This window comes from Micrasema longulum, unplaced genomic scaffold, assembly GCF_059751315.1.
Source record: "Micrasema longulum isolate JH-2025_06_02 unplaced genomic scaffold, ASM5975131v1 h1tg002407l, whole genome shotgun sequence".
Taxonomy (NCBI): Eukaryota; Metazoa; Arthropoda; class Insecta; order Trichoptera; family Brachycentridae; genus Micrasema; species Micrasema longulum.
This window is the reverse complement of record NW_028279555.1, coordinates 1-22,752: the sequence shown is the minus strand read 5'-3', so window position 1 is coordinate 22,752 and position 22,752 is coordinate 1.

The following is a 22,752-nucleotide window of genomic DNA, read 5'->3' as shown; positions in this document are numbered from 1 at the left end:
ATAATAACAAGAAGCCTCCGACAAACACCCTTAGTAATTTTTATTTAACGCCCTCGACCCATTGTGGGTGTAGGGGAGGGAAGGGTGGGTCGGGCGGCGTAGCGCAAGTTGGCGCTAGGCGGGGTCAGGTGGCTGAGTGGGGTTGGGCGGCCAAGGCGGGTGACTGGAGAAATGACGGCAGATATGGGGAAGGTACCCATATTACCCCACTCTCTACCGCTGTATTCGGTATTTATTTACTGAGCGATTCACATTTGATTCATTAAGGGTGCGCGATTAATGTACAATGTCCAACAGCGTATAATCATATATTTAAGGTTTGATAATGTATCCAAAATCGAATACTGTCATTGGATAAAATTCAACTAATAAAAATATTTACTAGGATGTATAATATTTTGAATAATCTCAATTAGCTTGTTTATCTGAGAGAGCTCTTCCAACCTCTATCAAAAATGGGCTTTCTCTTCGTTCTAGTAACGAGAGAACCCTTTTAATATCCACTCATCACTTTAATACTATTGCCTCCTTTTTTACAGTGGTAGCTGCCAGATTGTGGAATAATCTACCCACTAATGTAAGAGCCGTCCCTTCTTTATTTACATTTAAATCAAGATTTAAATCTTGATTCAAATGTAACTATCTCAATTTTTGAGTTGTTCCTTTCCCCTTCTTATCTTCTTCCCATCCTCTCTTTATAGTATAGTGTAATTTTTTGTTACAAATTTTATCTAAGATTATAAGATTCTTTTTCATTACCTAGAATATGTCCATGTACTTGTAATTTTCTCAAAATGAATGGTTTGGGTAGGTAGGAAGAAATTGCCTTAAGGCAATATGCCGTCTTTATACAAATAAAAATTGTATTTGTATGTAAAGTGATAAATAAATAAAATAAATATAATGTGACGCGTTTCGTTTTGTTTGGACATTATTTTTATTTTATTTTATTTAACTAACATAAATGGCAAATCTACCTTTATGAACATTTATTATACTAATATATTTGGCTTAATATATATATTTTTTTAAAACATAAATTTCCTTGTACCCAAGATTTATAAAAAAAAGATTAAACCTAAAAAATATACAAGATTTATATTTAAAAATTAACCTAAAAATTTTACAGCATATTCAGTAGAAAAAATAAATAATAAAACATTCTACAGTAATACAACAAGAAAATTATGAGTACTGTTTCACACAGCTAGGCAAAGTGAACAAAAAACTGTATATATATAAAATATGAAATGCATGAATAAATTAATGTAATTACCATTCACCATCTTTGAAAAAGTTCAAAAGGTTTGTTCAATAGGAACAATACCCTACACTAAATATATCAGATACGTGGGAATAACTATTGCCGAGTTCATGAAGTCTATTTAATATTATTTTATGTATATTTTTATGTTGAATAAAGGTTTAATAAAAAAAATATTTAGTAATGTGTTCTCGGTACGGATTACTTCAATTAAGACACATTATTTTCAATGTTTTAAATGTCATAAAACGAAAAAAAAAAAACAAGAACTCAATCCCAAACCCATTTTAATATATCACCGAATAACCATCCACCTTAAAAGCATTATTATTCCTGCGATTCCATAATGATAAAATTATCCCTAAATTGGAAAAAGTTTTCCTCAAATTGGAGTTGGGCATACTTGCCCCATCGGTTTCATTTTACCCCACTTTACACTTTGATTCCATCAATGATTTGGGGGACTACTTTGAGATTATATTGAAAAGTTATTGCAGTGAAAATGATCCATATTAATTAAACATCGATGCAATTGAAAAAAGTTGAAGATATTTATTTATTTATTACACGGCACAGGTGCCTTTTACAATATAAAATATAACACTATTATGAGTTCATTTATACAAAAATAAATAACAATATTAAAACATGGATATTATATTCTTTATATACCAACGCCCATATTGTGTAAATTGTAGACTTGTACGGCTTTCACCAGTGACTACCTAGCAGCGGTAAGCGGTGATTTTTTTATAGGTAAGCTACAAAAAATGCTTATAAATTTGTACCTAAACATAAATATATAACAAATAACAACAGGGATGGGAATATGGAAGTCTAGGCATTTACAGAGCTTATGATCGGTCATTGACTGGTTTAAGTAGCCACTTTACACACTGTGTGACATTCGACCATTTCGCCTATGTTTTCAGTTTTTTTTTTCAGTTTCAGTGCTGCAGAGCAGCGTTTATTTTATAATTAAAAAATACACACAGGAATTTGTTACCCACTAAGTCTAAAGACTTTTCGGTGGGACACATTTTTTTTTTATGACAGGTTTATATTACATTTGTTTTATTCATATTTTACACATTTATTTATAAACAGGCACTATAAAGTATCTAAAAGATATTTCTTCAGTTCTTTTTTTTTTCATTTGAAGATCTTTCATGTTAATGATGGTTGAGATCATAGAATAATCTTGGAACAACGCAATTTAATATTCGCTCTCCGAAGTAAGTTTGAACATCCATGATTCTTCAATTCTTCCATTTGTTGATTTTAGTGAAGTTAAAGAGCTGAAACCTTTATTGTTGTGAAGAGATTCATCTGACTAAATTATTTCTGACTTCTGACTGAATCGAAGTTTTCAGGTGCTGCCTAGTATGTGCAATAATTCAGTCAGATGAATCTTATCACCAACCAGCCAATGACAGGACATAAGCCCTGTAAATGCCTATACTTCTTTATTATCTTATTTAAGGTATTCTCCATCCCTGTAGTTATTTGTTAATTTTAATGACTCCCGAGGGGGTGAAAACCAGTCTTTTGTCTACGAACATTCGGACAAACTCAAATATTGTAATAAATATATAAGTGACTCGCGGACCCGACAGACGTAGTCTTGCCCGAACATTGGCTTGCCTGCTATTAGCTGGTTCAGCAGACGCAAAATATCGAAAAATAAATTTTTCAACTAACTATATACTAAGTGACATTTGACATTTAGATCGCAGCGCCACCTACCGGGTCTAATTGTAAATTTAAACCATCTAAAGACCCACTCAAACGTTATTTACTTTTCCCTTTTTTAGCTATTTACACATTCGCAATAAGGTTTAGTTTTTCATTTTATCTCCTCGTGTGATTAGCTAAAAGTCATGCTCAAATCAAAATCGTGCAAAAATCGCTACTCTAGTACCAAAATCAAGGGGGGAAATACGGGAATACGTATTAATGTAGAACAATCAGACCACGTTTTTTCCAGAACATATTATGACACGTAACTCATGTCGAACGCGAATTTAGTAATTCTTTTACCGCCATCCGGATTTTGACGCGAGCTTGAGATTTAATTCAAAATCAAAAGAAATGAAAATAAAAATGCCTGATTGTGTCGTAAAAGCGTCAAAAAACTGTCCGGATTAAAGGAAAAATACTTTTTATTGATAAGTAGGTAAATAAGTACTTGTTTATGATTGAATTTAAAATTTCAAAATTATTCATATTTAAATATTGAATTTAAGTAAGTACCTAGTACCTAGGTACTGGTTTATGGTTGAAAATATATTATATAAAGTATTTTTTGCAAATGCCAACTCTGGTCTATTCACCAACAAGGGTGTACTTTAGCCGCATGGACACTATATGAGTTAGAGAAGAGGAATTGTGGAAGGGTATTAAGAGAGTGCCTTGAGAATTAGAACGAAAAGGTAACCCATGAATTGATAAGCGTTGACGGGGGTATACAGAAGCGTTAGAACTATGAAATACATTGAACAGAAGTGAGGAGTGATAGTCTCTCCGCTGTCCAATTTTGAGCCTTTTCAGTTGCCTTCGATAATCAGAAATATGGTCATATTTCCCAAGACCAAAAATGTACCTTATGCATGTATTCTGAAGTCACTAAAGTTTATCGAGTTGCTCACAGCTTAAATCAGTCATGGAAACATCAGCGTAATCTAGAATGGGTATTAGTAATGCGTGTACGAGAGTGCATTTAGTATTAATGGGTAAGAATTTTTGCAACCTTCTAAGTGAGTAATTTGTTGAGAGTTTCTTTAAAATTCCTTTCAGGGGGTTTAATATATTGTCATATGCACCCCACCCCACCCAACAATACCATGTTGTGATAAAGATTGTAAAATTGACTAATAAGAATTTTTTAAATGTACATTTTCTGTATCTTTAAACATTGTTCTTCAATATGGTATTTCCATTTAAGTTTAGGTCTATGTATACACCAAGATGTTTATTTTATTTGTTGTATCTAGTACTGAACATATTAGATAAAGGGGATGCAAACACCACCATGTCCGAACATGCACTAATATTACTTTAATAATATTTACTGGTATTAACGAATTATAACAGAAATGGAAATCATTTTAGAGAAGGGTAAATGGAAGTCTAGGCATTTACAGGGGTTATGACCTGTCGTTGACTGGTTTAAGTGGCCACTTTACACACTGTGTAACATTGACCATTTTGCCCATATTTAAACATCCATATTTCTTCAATTCTTCCATGTGTTGATTTTAGTGGAGTTAAACAGCTGAAACTTTTATTGTTGTGAAGAGATTTATTTAATCGAATTATTTCACATACTAGGCAACGCCTGAAAACATTTTTCTTATTTTCAAACTTCTTCTTGAACAAATGTTTGTAGACAAGAGACTGGATTTTGCCCCTTAGGGAGTCAAAAAGATTAACAAATCACCACAGGGTTGAAGAACACTTCAGAAAAGGGAATATGGAAGTCTTGGCATTTACTGGGCTTAACAACAGATGGAAGAATTGAAGAAATATTGATGTGTCAACATAATATAGTGTTATTTTTTTTTTATATTTACATTTATTTTTGTTAATCTTTGCTTTTAACTTTTGTATAAAATTGTAAGATTCAATATTTCCATGTATTTATAATTTTCTCAAACTGAACAGTTTGGGCAGGTAGGAAGAAATTGCCTTAAGGCAATATGCCCGCCCTTATATGTATTTTTTTATTTTTTATTTATTTAATTTTTTTTCTTACAAACTATAATTAATAATGAAAATAATGTGACCTCACTGGGGTTTCCCGTGCTGACGACCCTCAACAATATACTTTTTTAAAATTACATTTGAGAATAAACAAAGAAGACTAACTTAAAAAAACGAAGATAATTAACAAATATTTGGACAGTGTATATAAAGTGTCAAATAAATAAATAAACATGGGGAAAATTGTGAATTTTACACAGTGTATAAAGCCCTGCAAATGCTTAGATGAAACTTTTTGAAAGCTATGTTTTACGACCCGTTCGAAAGAAATACACTTTTTCTTTCTAAATAATGAATATATTCGATTCTCAGTAACATTATGGTCCCGTTCACGGCATTCAATATCTCTTTCTTCGCTTTCTGCTACTGTAAAGCCACCCTGGCGTATCCCTTTGCCCCCGCGCCTCCGCCGCCCTCCGCGGCCGGGGGCGGGGGTGGGGGTGGAGCGATCCTTCTTAAGTGAGACATCTGTGACGTATCGACCAGCGCCACCCTGCGCCCAGTGGCACTAAAATGAGAGAAATACGATTGTACGTTGTGCCGACGTACTGCCCATTTCAACACTGAGATGAGAATTGTCATATTTGTGCGTACTTCGCAGTTCCATCCGGCTAGGGCGAATCGTCCAAATAAGTGATTATGCACAGCGTATATTTACCATAATACATATTTATTTATTTTAGGTCATTTATAAAAAGAATCCGCCTCCATTGTTTACGTGGGTTTGCTTTATTTACTGTGGGAGTCGAATATAAATATTTGTTTATAAGTTTGCGTTTTTGATTTAATATTTTATTTATATCCTGAATTTGAAAAAATTCTACCTCATCTCTGTAGGAATATTGATAAAAAATATAATATTTTATCAATTAAGTTGTCATTATATCCATAATTATAAGCAATCTGTTTTTTTTTGTTTATTAAGAAAAACAGCAATACAAAAAAATATACACAACATTATAAAAAAAAAACATAAAATAAAGCCAAATCAGTTTTTCACATAAATACAATTATAAAAATCCAGTTCAGTTAGATATAATTCATAGAAGTGCATGTGTGCGAGTTTTTTTTGTGTGTGAGGATGCGTGTGTAAAAAAGTGGAGTGTGGTTTTGGTAGGTATGTGAATATGTGTGTGATTGTATATGGGTGTGAGGGTAGGTTTAGGGACAGGGTAAGTGTGTATTTGATATGAGTGAATAGAAATAATTTAAATTTTTAATGTAAAATTTTTTTTTTTTATAACGAAACATAATTTTTTTCAAATAATAGTTTTTTAATTTTGGTTTCAAAAGTGAGTTTACTGCAGTTAAATATGTCTATGTTATTGAAAAATAAATTATTATTACGCGTCAAGCGAATCAGAGGAGAGTTCTGTGCATAGTTGGTGCGAACTGTGGGTACATGGAAAAGAGATAGATTCGTGTGACGGGGGCGGTAGCCAGGTACGTTAAGGGCCAACTCAGAAACCAGAACAGGACTATCAAGACGTCCATTAAGAATGTCATGTAAAATCCCCATATCTAATAACAAACGACGATCCTCAAGACTAAGTATATTATGTTTATGACAAGAAGTTTTATAGTTAAGGTCCGTAAATCTGGCTCTCCAATGAGGAAGTTCAGTGGTTTTTTTAAAATTTTTTTTTCGTTAATAGACTGTTAAACTAAGTCAAAAATTATTTTTTTAAATTTTTTCATATCGTATTATCGGCGCTACGATTTTTTTAAGTTTTGTATTTCTGAAATAACTCCGCGTGTGACGTCAGAGGGTCATTTCCGCTTATTCCCGTTCGGTTCTTCCTATTGGTCCAGAAGCGACAAGCAGACCGGAAATCTTCCATTTAAAGTAGTGCGTTTTTATCAAAATATTTTTTGTTATTTTTTCTGTACATTTTCAAGAAACTTTGCCATACAATTTAATGCTCTAATTTTTACCCCGCGTAAGAAAACGTAATGGAGTACTGGGGAGACCACACAGAGGAGGCATATTCAAGGAGACTACGAACGTAAGCGAAATAAATTAATTTGATACTACCAATATCATTAAAAACTTGGCAAGTGCGGATAACAAAACCTAAGTTTCTGTGTGCCCGGTTCACTTTTTTATTGTATTTTATTTTATTTTATTTTATTTAAATCTTAAAGTAGGGCACACATATCATACATATTGTTATGTGTGTTCTAATAATAACATTGAAAATATATTTAATTTATAAATTGTTTATCACATATGTCTTGACCATTATTTTAAATTTTGATATGTTTTTTTCTTCATAAATATTTTATTCCATTTCGTAATACTTTTTAATTGCTTTAAATAAAATTGAATTTTGTGACTTTGCCTTTTTCCTAAATGGAAGTCTAATTTTGTTCTTTTCTCTAGTATTGTGATCGTGTTCATGCTGGTTCCGATCAATTTTTTTCCAAAATTCTGTTTTTTTATTAGAGTTTATAATTTTATGAACAAATATCATTGTATTGTAAAATATTCTTTGTTTATATGTTGATAATTTCATTTCATTTACCATCGACTTTACCCTCGTATATCTGTTTTTTTTCAAAATGATTCTAAAGGCTTTATTTTGTAATACAGTTAGTTTATCTATGTTTTCTTTGTTTGATAAAAATAAAATGCTACTACAGTAGTTAACGTATTAAGTTCTTTTTTTAAATTAGTACCATCTAGTGGAACGTCAATTAACCTATGTATCTTGGAATAGAATGCGGAATGTGTATGGGCAATTGGATGATTCGAAGAATTATGAATAATTGTGTCTGTATATGTTGGTTTACGTTACGGTATATATCGAAATCAATTTTTATTTATTTATTGTTTACTCTTGTGTGGCTGTGATGTCACACTAGTCGACATAGGACACAAGACTTGATATATCTCTCTTATTTTTTTAAATGACGAATTCGTATTTTTTGTAATTTTCAAATAGACATTTTCACACCGGATTTGGAAAGTGAATTTTGTACAACTATGCTGGATGTCAATACAAAAGAATATTTATCCTCGCTACGCGAAAAAAGAGTGTCCGCTAATTCAGCAACACATATGCATAAGAAAGAGCGCGAAGATAGAACTCATCACAAGGAAGACAGCGACGCTGTTCTATGGCAGGTGTTAGTGTGAAAGAGACAAAAACAAAAGTAAGTAAAGTGTAAAATAGATTCAGATTTCAGCCGGTTGATAGCAGTGATGGGAAACGCACGCGCGTAATCTGAGCGGCCTATTTATGATTATTAATTTATTTTACTATAACAGGGCTAAATTATATGTTTATTTGCACAAATAATGGAAAAGGGATTATTAAACAGTATGTCTTCATGTTTTTTTTTTCAATTTTTGAACTTTAAATTATTCCGTCTTTTACTAGTGGTAACACGATGTTACATCACCGCGCGCAAAGGGATTATTTATCACAGTCTTTTAAGAGTTAAAGACAAGTCAAGAAAGTTAAATTCTTTATCTTTTTCTATTTCTAAAGTAAATTTTATTTCTTTACGTAATGAATTTAGGAAATTTAGAAATGTCCCAAAAAGTTCCCGATCCGACCCCGTAAATAAACAAAAAACATTGATTGACAAAGAAGCTTGTTTGCTTTGAAACCGGTCGGTGAAAAATAAAAATTAGTGGTTTAAAACAAAGTTGTTTTATTTATTTTATTATAATGAATAACCACAAAGTTCATGCTTCAAATATAAACTTTGATGATCTATTTTTGTGCATTTGCAGTCTTGTAGATTGTTATTATTTTTATTTTTTTTAAATTTATTTGGAAGTTCAACAAGAATACATACAATACATACATTTTTTAAGTGAGCATAACTAACGTTCTTTACATATATTCTCAATTATAGAACTTCAACATCTTTCATAAATTATATAAAATAAGAGTGTAAATTCAATTTAAGTAATGGTAAAGATTAAGTTTAGTGAAAGGTAAAAATAAAGGAAGATTTTTATTTTTTTTTAAAGAAAAGAAAAGAGAAGTTAAAAACATATAAGATATAATAAAAAAGACTAAAATTAATTTACATACACAAAACTAAGGATTAGGCATTTGATCTAAGATACATAGTAAAAAACATTCGTGAGTGTGTGCATATATTAACAAATTTTCTTTTGGTCTATTATCCCCATATAATGTGTAAAGCTAGGGTTTCCTAGGACAGCGGTGCCCGTATTTTAACGGCCGTAGTGAACGGTGATGCAGTGGACAGCCATCGTAAAGGTGATTAGAGAGTGGTTTCCTAGGAAAATGGTGTTGATAACACCGTTTTCCTAGAAAACCACACTCTAGTCACCTTTACGACGGCTGTCCCAGCTGATGCAGTCACCACCGTTCACTACGGCCGTTAAAATACGGGCACCGCTGTCCTAGGAAACCCTAGCTTAACGCTTCTGTTTTTTTGTATTTATTGTTAGGCTATCATGTGACCATCTTAAGACTTGATTAAAATCCGATTGCAGTTTTAGCTGCGCGTCTATTTGGGTGTCTCCAATAGCAACAACCTGATTTTCTTCGCATGAAAACATGAGCGAATAAACGTCACAATTTGCGATCCCTTTTATTATAAATTGTTCGCTTCTGATCGAAAAATATAACTCGAACGTCCCCACGATTAGCCTCGAATTTGGCAAATAAATTCTTCGGCAACTCGTCCTAACGCTCAGAATAATCGATGGTCGACATATGGCGCCATCTGCAGCCGGCTAGCGAACTAACTGCTCGCTATCAAGGCGCTGTGACATCTCTTACTCTGTAGGGGAATTATTAAAATATTTTTTCTACGTGCGAAAAGAAATGATAATTTTTCTCGTATCCGGACGGAATAAAAATCAGTTTTATATTTTTATTCATTCAATACTTGTACAGTAAAGTAGGCTGATGAAGTATGAAGTTTTTTTATTTTTTTAGAGATCAAAGTAAAAGGGGGAGTTTGTCAAATGTTTGTAGGCAAAATACTAGATTTCACTATCATACCCTTTTTGCACGTAATGGTGTATAGGGCACTGCTGAAGTACACCAATCTATTTATTTATTTATTCATTTAAAATTACAAAATTAAATATTTATGAACTTATTAAGGCTTTTTAGGCTGTGCCCGTGTCAAGCCACAATAAATAACAATAAAAATAGATAGTAAAATTAATTAGATCAAATTATAATGACATAGAATCACAATCTAGAAAAAAAGGTAAATGTATTAAATAATCAAATTCCAAAGAATACAATGCAAAAAAGATAGTCAGAAATAATTTTTAAAATATAAATTAAACAAATTAAGAATTAGACATAATCAAATATACAAAATAGTGGTATCATTAAAATCAACAAAATAATAGTAAAATATAGTAGTATAAAAAAAAAAAAAACACAAAATAAGCATAATTGAAAAATTGAAATATTTAAAAGCATAATTGAAACGATAATTGAGTCATGTTTCTAGAAATTCATTCAATTTTAGTAAGAAATATAAGGAATAGGAGCAATAAATCATATGCCAAATAATAGTAGGGGAGAAGTGGGATATCCCGCGGGATACTTGATCCCCATTCAAATTTGGCGCTACTAGATATTTTATCACTGCTCTTTTGGCACCACTGGGTAGCGGCCATAGTGTTGCCTTTGTTTTAATAAATAGTCGTTACCTCTAAAGAAGCGTAAACGAATAACAAATATTTTTCTGTTTTGTGACATTGAAACTTTATTTTACGCGTGCAAGGTAGGTTTTAACCATTTTAATTCGTGTAGTTTATGATTATTCTACCTTAATCGGTGAAACATGTGTACTTTGACCTACAAAACACCATTACATTGATATTATAATTGTAACTCCTCCAGCTTTAAATTTCAATTTTAACAAAAAATGTCAATAGAGGGATAGTTGATCCTTTGAAGTGGGGGATACTTGCTCCTAGGATCAAGTATCCCACTTCATCTATTTTTTAAACTCTTGATATTAAACCTGCAAAAATCATTGCCGTGTAAGGATCGAAACAGGTTGGCAAAATTACTTCAGCGGAACGAGGCGAGCTGGTTACGGTGTGTGCTGCTATCAGTGCTGTCGGTGGTCACATGCCTCCTTTAATGATCTTTCCCAGAAAAAACTGGGAGGACAGGTATTCTCAACCATGCACCTCCTGGCAGCAATGCAGCAACACATGCAAGTGGATGGATGACTTGCGCTGGTTTTTTCAAGTTCTTAGAGTACTTTGTTCGTTTCGCTCAGCCAAGAATAAGAATAAGCTCAAATAAGAAGCACCTAATTATAATGGACAACCACGAAAGCCATTGCCCACTGGAGGCTGTAAATTACGCGAGAGACAACGGCATTGTTGTGCTTACAATTCCACCGCACACCTCTCATAAGCTTCAGCCTTTGAACCGTGCCGTTTTTGGCCCACTGAAGACCTACTACTCCCAGGCAGCATCTAATTTTATGCTCAAGTTCCCTGGGAGAACTATCACAATCTATGACATTGCCGAACTCCTTGGAGAAGCGTTCCCTCGAGCCATGGCACGAACCAACATCATAAGTGGATTCAAAGTAGCAGGAATATGGCCGGTAAATGCAAACATCTTTACTGACGATGAATTTATGACCAGCGCTGTCACGGACCGTCCAGATCCAAATGATCCAATACAGTCAGCGCCTAGTACACCAGTTTCTACACAGCCCGCATCATCTGGGGCCCTGGAACCTTGCACTCCAACATCAAATATTCTTCCAGATCCAATACAGTCAGCACCTAGTACATCAGTTTATTCACAACCCACATCATCTGGGGTCCTGGAACTTTGCACTCTAACATCGAATATATCTGTAAAATATCTTTCACCACAAGACATCATGCCATATCCAAAAGCAGCACCTCGTGTGCAATCATCTCGAGATAGAAAACGGGGGCGCTCTCGTATCCTGACTGATACACCTGAAAAGGCAGAAATTGAAGAACTTGCTCTCAAAAAAGATAGCTAAGGAAGCTGCGATCATGAAGAAAAAAGAAGAAAAACTTCAGAAACTTAGAAACACTGAACTTTTCAATTCCACTGATGTAGATGAGGATGATCTTTCCAGCCTTCCAGATAGTAGCGGTGGCTCTGATTTCCTTTCAGATGATGAAGAACTTATTGACGACATCGAACCAGAGAATGATGACTACGTTTTAATCAAGTTTTCCACCAAAAAAAAGTCAAGTTTTATGTTGGGAAAGTTTTGAGTCACAATGAAAATACCTTGAAAGGGAAATTCTTGAGGGGGGAGGAAGAATAAGCTGTCAAAGCCGTCCGTCAGCGGAACGACCAGGACAGCTAGCATCATCAAGTTTAGACAAAAATTTGATGCTGTTTTCTAAATAATATAATTTCCATTCTTAATTGGCTATAATTACTAATGCTGTTTTTATGGGTGGGATACTTAATCACCGGGATCATGTAACCCACTCGTGGGGATCAAGTATCCCTCATGGACAGGGATACTTGATCCCCGCGAGTGTCTTACAAGAACTGATCTACTACATTTGTTTCACGAGAAAAAGGTTCTAAATGCACGCCTAGTGGAAGGTAATACATCACATTATGAACCTGGTGCAAAGAAAGAACAAAATAGCTATTACACTCTGAGATAATTCATGAAAACTAAAACAGGGATCAACCATCCCACCTTCCCCCTACGTACTAAATTAAATTATACAAAATTACATAATAAGAAAAACAAAAAAATCGCAGAATATCTTGATATTTTTTTCATTTTTTATTTATAAATCATACAACACAAAGTATTTTACAAGTATAATACGTTGAATTACATTCCGAGGAGTTCCATCAACTTAATTCGGGACATAAATAATATTAGCATTTAGAAAATAACACATATTGAGAACAACAAAGAAACAAAGCAGGTTTAGCACCTTTATAACTAAATATAGCACAACAATATATACGCCTAAAACCTTTTCTTACACAAGCATGTTTATGTTACCTGAAGAGATTATAAAATTCTTACGCTTCAGGTACAAACCTATAGATTATAAAATATTCTGGTGTGAAAACACCCTTTTAATTAAACATTTCATAGCAACCATGTCGAGGATCGAACCCGAGTACTCTTGCATGGTAGGCAAACGCGCTGACCATGACACCACGAGGCCGACTCCATTTATTATGACTAAAATAGAAACAAAACAACTTTGTTTTTAACCTCCAAATTTGTTGTAACATTTACAGAGCTTATGACCTGTCATTGACTGGTTTAAGTGGCCACTTTACACACTGTGTAACATTCACCATTCTGCCTTTGTTTAAACATTTTCTCTGTGTTACAATAAATTTATATCTGAATAACACCCTAGGAAGAAAATCCAGCCAGTCTGCAAACATTTGGACATACTCAAAACATTGTTGAATTACCTAATTGGTAAAAGAAGAAGTATAAAAATAGGAAAATTGTTTTCAGGCGTTGCCTAGTAGGTGAATCGGTTCAGCCGGATGAATCTCACCTACATGATAAAGGTTTCAGCTCTTTTACTTCACAAAAGTCAACAGATGGAAGAGTTGAGAAAATTTGGATGTTTAAACATGGGCAGAATGGTGAATGTCACACAGTGTGTAATGTGGCCTTAGTGGCATAAGCCCTGTCAATGCCTTGACTTCCATATTCTCTTCTCAAAAATGTTTTATCTCTCTGTTGCAACAAATTTAGATCTGAATAACACCCTAGGGAGGAAATCCAGCCAGTCTGCAAACATTTGGACATACTCAGAACATTGTTGTTTTTAACCACATATTTTTATTTTTTCTAACGACCCTTTTTTTTCTTTTTTCATCCCCTCAAAGACAGTATGTTTAAACATGATGATATTACGTAGGTACAAATTAATTACCATTTTTCGCATATTACCCATAAAAATAATCGCCGCTCGCCACTGCCTTATAGATTGTCTTCCAATTTTACAAATACAAATTATGTACTAACAAACATCAAAACTCGAGATTAGTTCCACGGCATTGGACACTAAATCAATTATCTAGCAAAAACTCAAACCCAGATGTCGGAATCAAAAAAATAAACAATAAAAAACACGCATCAAATCCGTACAAATATGGGAGGATCGCGCACGTGCGGCATCTACCGGCACGTGGCGAAAATACGATAAATAATAAAAGTCCGTTTGTACACCCGCGCTTAAAGTGTTAACTGTCAAACGCATACACTTTAGTTGACCCTTTGCGTGCGAGCGACATTTTATTCCCACTGTGAAAATAGCGTTAAAAAGGTCGGTGTATTGTCGGCTTGTAAATGTAGGTATACAACTCAACAATATTAAACATATTACCACAGAGACGAAGAACATTTACAACAACCACAACAAACTATCGCGCCGTTTCTCCGTAAGGGTAGGCAGAGAGGATAGAACGCCATATTTTGCTTCCTCTATATTCATATATCTTCTCATGTACGCGCGCCGATTATTCCGACCTTTAACATGTCCATCTTCAAGTATATGTTGGATTTGGTCATGGCATGTCTTTCTTGGTCTTCCTCTATTTCTGAATCCATCAACGTTCGCATTGTAAATATTTTTAGCCGTTCTTTTGCTGTCCATTCGCTCTACATGTCCAAACCGACGCAAAGCGCTTTTCTTGATTTTGTCGATAATACTTATCTCAGACCTATCTAATATATGTGCATCTATCGTAAATAGTTTTACCGCATTTTCGCCTGAGAGATCGAATTTCGACTGCATTCAGCCTACTTTCATCCCTGTATTTCCAAGTCCATACTTCGCTCTCATACATCAGGGTCGGGACCAGGACTCCATTGCGAACTGCTAATTTTGCCTTTTGCGACAAACATTTATTTGCCAAGATTAATTTATGTGCACTTTTCACTCTGTTTCCGGCACTCACCCTGCTTTTAATATCTGTCTCAGTCATTCCATCCCTAGTAAACATACTTTCCAGATACACAAATTCCTCTACCTGTTTGAGTATTATATTCACAGTGATTTCACATTTAGTCATACTTTCATTTCTATAAAAAACCATTACATTCGATTTATCGACATTCATCAGCAAATCGCATCCCTTGCATACATCGTAGACCTTTGTTACCAAGATGTTAATACTTCGCCCCCATGCATCAGAGTCGGGTCCAGGACTCCATTGTGAACTGCTAATTTTGCATCTTTTAAATATCATTGAAGGAAGGTAATATGGAAGTTTAGGGATGTCATTGTCTGGTTTAAGTGGTCGCTTTACACACTGTTTAACATTCACTATTTTACCTATGTTTCAACATCCATGTTTCTTAAACCAGCCATTGACAGTTTATAAACCCTGTAAATACCTGGACTTACATATTTCCTTCTGTAAACAGTCCTCCATCTCGGTTGCAATTAAGTAATATTTATAACTAGGGGTTGAAATTCAGTTTTTTTTCTGCAAACATTTCGACTAACTTCCAAAAAGTATAAATATTGAAAATTATTTTCAGGCGTTTCCTTATATGTAAAATAATTCAATTAGATGAATCTCTACACATCAATAAAGGTTTTGGACTTTTAGGTCACAAGTGAAAGAATTAAAGAAATATGGCCTTTCAAACATGGCAAAATGGTAAATGTCACAGTTCGCAAAGTGTCCCTTAAATCAGCCAACGACAGGTCTTAAGCCCTGTAAATGCCTGTTGTTATTTGTTAACAAGCTATTTTGATTTAAAATAGAGTTGAAAAGATCGGAGTTTGGTTGCATTTTAAAATTAATGTAGATACATAACTTAACAATATTATTTGTTATCCAAATATTTTTAGCACCAGATGGGGTAGTATTTACATATAAATTATTATTACGAAATTTAATTCTGACTAGCAGGCAAGTTACATGCAGACTGTTGCATGCTAGGAAATTCGGCCCTTCGGGGCTCGCTTTATTGGCCCTGCGGGCTGAAGTTGATAAGCCCTTCGGGCCTCATTTCAATTATTAGACTCTCGGGCACTGTGCAATTTCACCCTTTTGAGCCTTAAAATTTATTTTTTGCTGTTAGTAGCAATCTTAATATTATAATGAACCGGGTGTGTGGTTCCGTGGCTAGTGTCGCGGACCCAGGGATCAGAGGTCCGAGCATCGCACCACGCTCTGCCACAACTTGGATCTCATTTTCTAATATATAAATAGTGGGGGTAAATCAAAAGAACACAGATATTTATTTTAAAAAATAAATGAAAAAAGACTAATCTGTTACTCAGAATAACGCTTCAATATATACACGGCTATAATATATTAAATGTCCCGGCGGCCTCCATGGTGAAGTAGTTAAGACGCTTGACCCACGCATGGATGGTTCTGGGTTCGATTCCTAGTAAGAACACAAAAATTTAATGTTTTTTTTTAATTCACTACAAATAAAAACCGCACGTATATCTAGATTAAGATATTAATTTTAAAGCAAAATAAAAACATTAAAATTTTCTGCTATCTAGCGGCCGATTTGTGAAACTTTAAACCAAAATTTTATCCAATATATGAGCCGAAATCTCATACTTTCAACTCACTTACGAAACTTTTTGCTTAGGTACATGTACTAAAAAAAAAATTCACCAGCGGGCAAAATAAGCCCGTACAGGACAGACGCAATCCATCATTTCTAGAGTAATAATATATATAGATACTCTTTCATAAAATAAAAAAAAACAAAAGATTCATGTCGATTTTACTTAAGCATAATCAGTTCAACGTGCAGTTTTCTTTTCGCACAGTATCGGGAAGGCATTTGCGAGAGAGTGGCAGAAAAACTATGTTCAAATACCTTTCAATCGAACTGCTCTTTCACCAAATAATATTATGTTAAGCTCTCAGATGCGGTGTGCGGTATGTGATGGGAGAGCTTCCTGTTTGTAATAATTTGTATATTTTCTAAATTGAGTCATAAGTTTGAGTTCTTTCCTTGGAGTAGGTCCGCAGTCCGCTCGAAGATAAAGTAGCTGAAGGGTGGATCTGTCACGGCCAGATGACGGTCGCGCTGCAAGTTATATTGGTAGCACTATTCGTTTAGGGGGACGCGACGGGCGTGCCCCCGTCTAAGGTGCGACTACTATATTACAGATACCATTTATTAATGCAGCTGATAAAAAAAATAATTTAAACTTTACAAGACTGTTTTCTTCTTCACTCAGACACTAACTCTTAACCAATGGTGTAAAGTCAATAAATTAGAACTACAAATAAAAAAAATGCAAAATAATGTCATTTCATAGAACAAAACAATCGATTTCCTTAAAGTACGAAATAGAAAACTCCAAAATTGATGTAGTTAAGTCCATCAGGTATTAAGGAGTTGTTTGGGACTATTAAACTAACATACAATGAGCATATATATATAATACAGTAAATAAATCACTGAATTACTTGGCTTCATTAACAGAATATCCTCTGATTTTACTAATGTCCGTACAATCAAAACTCTTTATTGCTCAACTGTTCGCCTTCTTCTAGAATAGCCTTCTAGAATAGTGGTCTGGTCTCCATTATATTATGTCAATCGCATAAATCACATTGAATCAGTCCAACATCGCTCGCTTCGAAAAGTAGCGTGGATGTTTGGACTAGAGAGAGGTAATTATTCTTATGCTGATGTAGAGTCAATGTTCAATATTTCTAGTCTACGAAAACGTAGAACTAATATTGACTTCATATATATGTTCGGCATACTAAATGGTATAATCGATGTTCCATCATTACTGGGACAATAAAATTCCACATTCCGACTCGTAGGTTGAGAAACAATGAAGTAATTAATGTTCATCGATCATCATAGAACAAACTATGGCCTTAATTCTCTAATGACCCATCTTTGTCGTATTGTTAACTCGAGAAAAGATCTGGACTTTTTTGGTTTAAGTTTACAGCGATTTAAACAAGCACTAAATAAATAGTCCAGATCTTGTCTCGATGTCCCTTATGTTTGTCAATGCTTCTTTTCTTTTTTTAAAAAATGTTTTTAACTATTCTTTAATTGTTATATTTAAGCCCGATAAATTGTGTACATGGACAATGCCCGTTAATAAATTAACAAATAAATAAATTACAGACAAATCTCGTGAGCGGCGCGGCGTTCACAAAAAAATGTTTTCCGAACTTCAGTATTATACTATTCTTCCAAATAATGCATTATGTTTCCATGGCCGATTTAGGCTGCAACTCGATAAACTTGAACGACTGCAGAATACATGCATTAGGATTTTTGGTGTCAGAAAATATGACCACATTTCAGAATGAGTCTAAGGTTTAAAGACAGACCAGCCAAGTTTCTAAATAAAAATCATACATTTTAAATTGTGGTACAACAAAAGGGGGTGTTTGTGTATAAGAGTAGGTGTAGAGGTGTGTTTGTGTGTATTTGTGTGGGAGTGAGTATTCAGGTCTGTGTAAGTGTAAGCATCATTAAAAAGCAAGTGGGATCGTATCGCAGCCAGAGGAATGAGTCTGAGAATGAGTGAGGGGCATTTTTATATATATAATTCCTCTGTACGTGTTATGTCAACGTACTCCTTACGTACGGCTTAACCGATTTACGTGTGGTTTTAAGAGAAATATAGATCTTTACACTGAGCGTGTTCGTAGAAATTTAAAAAAATGAAAAGATATTGTTATTTTGTGTATAAAAAAAGTTTGTTTTCGAATGTTTACAACCATCATTTGTTTTTTGGGAATCTCAATCAGAATTTTTCCTTTAATGCCTTATAATTTCTACCCATTTATTTCTTTTTATTGGATTTTTGGTAACACTAAAATAATATTAAATTCAATACATTTGAAAAAAATCGTATTCCTACATAAGTACACCCCTTTGTTGGTGAGACGACCGGAGTTTGACGTTTGCAAAAAGAATGCCATTTTGGAAAAAATATTTATTTTATGTTTTGGAATTCAACCATAAACAAGTACCTATTTAAATTCAATATTTGTTTAGTATTAACAATTTTTACTTATGGAATTAAATCACAAACAAGTACCTAGATGAAAAGTATTTTTCCAAGATAATAGCAGGCAAGCCAACGTTCGGACAGGACAACGTCTGTCAGGTCCGCTAGTGGTAAAGATATCAATAGATGAAAAAAAGCATTATAATTAGAGCAAGAACGATAGAGGAAAGAGTGTTGTGCATAGTTAGTGCTACAGACTGGCAGATGGAACAAATATTTATTTCTTGTCACGCGAAAGGGGACATTAAGATTAATTTTAGAGAGTAGGTTAAAAGAGTATATTAAAATTATTTCAACAGAGAGGGAAAACATTTTTAATAAGGGAATATGGATGTCTAGGCATTTACAGGGCTTATGATCTGTCATTGGCCACGTTACACACTGCGTAGCATTCACCATTCTGCCCATGTTCGAATATCCACATTTCCTCACCTCTTCCATCTGTTGACTTTTGTGAAGTAAAAGAGCTGAAACCTTTAACACGTGGGTGAGATTCATCCGGCTGAACCAAATCACCTACTAGGCAACGCCTGAAAACAATTTTCCAATTTTTATACTTCTTTTACCAGATAGTAGTTGAGGTCAGAAGCCCTGTAGATGCCTAGACTTCCATATCCCCTTCTCAAAAATGTTTCCCTGATTTGTTGAAATAAATTCAAATATAAATATGAATAACCCTAGGGAGGAAATCCAGCCAGTCTGAAAGCATTTGGACATACTCAAACATTGTTAAAATAGTCTAATTTATTATTTAATCATTTATAGAAATAGCATAATTCAGATAAAATGCGTCTATTTTCAAGGGTAAAACATAATTTTGATTAGCAGATTGGCTGTAAGTGCAAAGCGTTTTATTTTTTTTTATAATCTAGGTATTTTAAAATTTTTCGTTGAACATTTTCAATCCTTGTAATATGAATGTAGATTCTTGTTTAATGGGACCAAGAGAGTCGATTTAATGCCCGGACTTTTTTTTTTAAAATTATTTTTTTATGAACCGTTGATTAAAACATTTAAGTTTGTAAGTGAAAATTCTTGATGGAAGTTCATTGTAATTTATTATATAAATAAAACACGAGTGATACTTTAATCCACAAATTTGGAATATCCAGTGACCGGTTTCATCGCTTTCGCGACATCTTCGAGACTGGTATCTTTATTAAAGAGTTAAATGTATTTATACAGAACAGAGGTAAGGATAGATAATTCAAAGTTATATGTAAGTAAATTCAATAAAGTTATTTTTATCTCAAGGATCATTATCAACAAATTTTCTTTGGGTTAACTTATGAATTGATTTAATGCTATTTTAATGAGTTTAAGTTTTTTATTTTATTTTTGGTGTCCCATCCTTCGTGAGTGTGGTTAACCCAAAGAAAATTTGTTGATAATGATCCTTAAGATAAAAATAACTTTATTGAATTAACTTACATATAACTTTGAATTGTCTATCCTTACCTCTGTTCTGTATAAATACATTTAACTCTTTAATAAAGCTACCAGTCTCGAAGATGTCGCGAAAGCGATGAAACCGGTCACTGGACATTCCAAATTTGTGGATTAAAGTATCACTCGTGTTTTATTTATATAATAAAAATGAACCGTTGATTTGTAATCTTTCGCCTCAGCCTACCCGGGCGGAGACAAGACACCGGATAACCGTAGCGGAGCACGTTATTAAGAGAGCACGTTATTACTGACACGCGGTGACAGATCAGCCTGCCACACACACTCGCGATTATACGCGCCGCTCTCTATTATCCGACCCATCTGCAGTTGACTTCAAAGGCATTTAACCCCCCTCCAATATTTCACAAGCGCTCACATACCCACGGCCGACAACGCCATTTTTTAAAATTCGTTTTCAAACATGAGTGTCTTGCTAAATGCGGAAGTTCAGATATTTTTTTTTACGTAAATAGACTATCAAACAGCATTTTTTTTATTGTAATTAATAGTCAGCCTCATGGTGTAATGGTCAGCGCATTGGCCTAACATATAAGAGGTCTCGGGTTCGATTCCCGACATGGTTAATGTGAAATTGATTTAAAAGGGTGTTTTTACACAAGTCCCGGGACTGGTACCTGAAGCGTAAGTCTGATAATCTTACCTTCATCCAACAAAAAATATCAAGATACGCTGCGAAGAAAGAATATATGATGATCCCGATGAACTAGCTGACAGGCGTCTCACGCTTAGATCAGCTACGTCTACGGCGAGAGGAAAGGTTATTATACCTCTACGCAAACAGTACACTAAATTTAGTGAACACGCATTGGCGGTCATAGGCCCTATAGCATAGAATGCTCTCCCAGCAGAGGTGCGAGGCTGTGAAAGTGAAGTGATGTTTCGGAAAAAACTTAAAACCCACTTGTTCTCTAAATCATTTGAATAAATCCGTAGCATGTGACAGCAAAATAAATTGTTTTAATTAAATTACAAATTCAAAAGCTTCAATTAAATTAATTTAACAATATATTCACTCTGTAATGCTAAAAAAAATTTTTTTTTTTTTTTTTTCGATAATGATCTTTAAGATAAAAATAACTTTATTTAATTAACTTACATATAATTTTGAATTATCTATCCTTACCTCTGTTGTATAAATACATTTAACTCTTTAATGAAGGTACCAGTCTCATATATGTCGCGAAAGCGATGAAACCGGTCACTGGATATTCCAAATTGGTGGATTAAAGTAAAACTCGTGTTTTATTTATATAATAAATTACAATGAACTTCCATCAAGAATTTTCACTTACAAACTTAAATGTTTTAAATATTTCTTTGTAAAAATGGCGTTTGTACTGTCGCTCCTAGGAACCACTCGCCATTATTTGCCTTATGCATACCGCCAAAGATAAAGATTACGTTTTGTTACGCGAGTTAACTCGCGCTCTGAATGGGCGTCCCCACGGGGGCGAGTAATTCCGCCCCTCGATAACGTCAGGACGATAAAATATAATATACCGATGTTTGTCGTTATAATGAACTCGAATTTTAAAAATTAGTATTTCAGTGCCTCGATAATGAACGCTATCTTCATCTGTATATATCGAGACGGTATAATTAACTTCTGTACTATCTGTATCTTACCTCGGTATGTTCTACCTACTTGTCGTATCGAAACAAGCCAATGAATGACCGCAAACAATTACTCCGCGTTCCTTACGTCATTAACATTTAAAATAGTTCTCATTTATATTTTAAATAGGCTTCTGCAATAAAAAGTGCTCACTTCAAAGCGATTACAAAGACCGTAAGAAATCTAGCCTCTATTCACATTATTAATGAAGTTAAGTGGTATTTAAATAAATGAGAAACTCATTTTTTAAAACGGGAGTTAGATAATAACAGGTCTTGCTGCTACCGGGCGCATGGGTGGTTCAATTTCTAGACCCCATTTACAAAATTTAGTTATTTGACAGTTGATGACATTTACATATTGAAGCTAGATTACCAATCGTCTTGCAGCTACAAAGCGTATGGACGAGTCGAATATTAGCAACTTAAAATGATATCTTATTATGAAAATAAAACTTTTTATTTGTGTTACACAATTTGATTATTTTACAAAAACACTACTACAGTTTCGGAAGAGCACTCCTCCCATCGACGGGAAATTTAAAGAGTTTTATAATACCTATCAATGGGAGAAGTGCTCTCTCGAAACTGTAGTAGTGTTTTTATAAAATAATAAAATTGTGTAACACTAATAACAAAGTGTAAA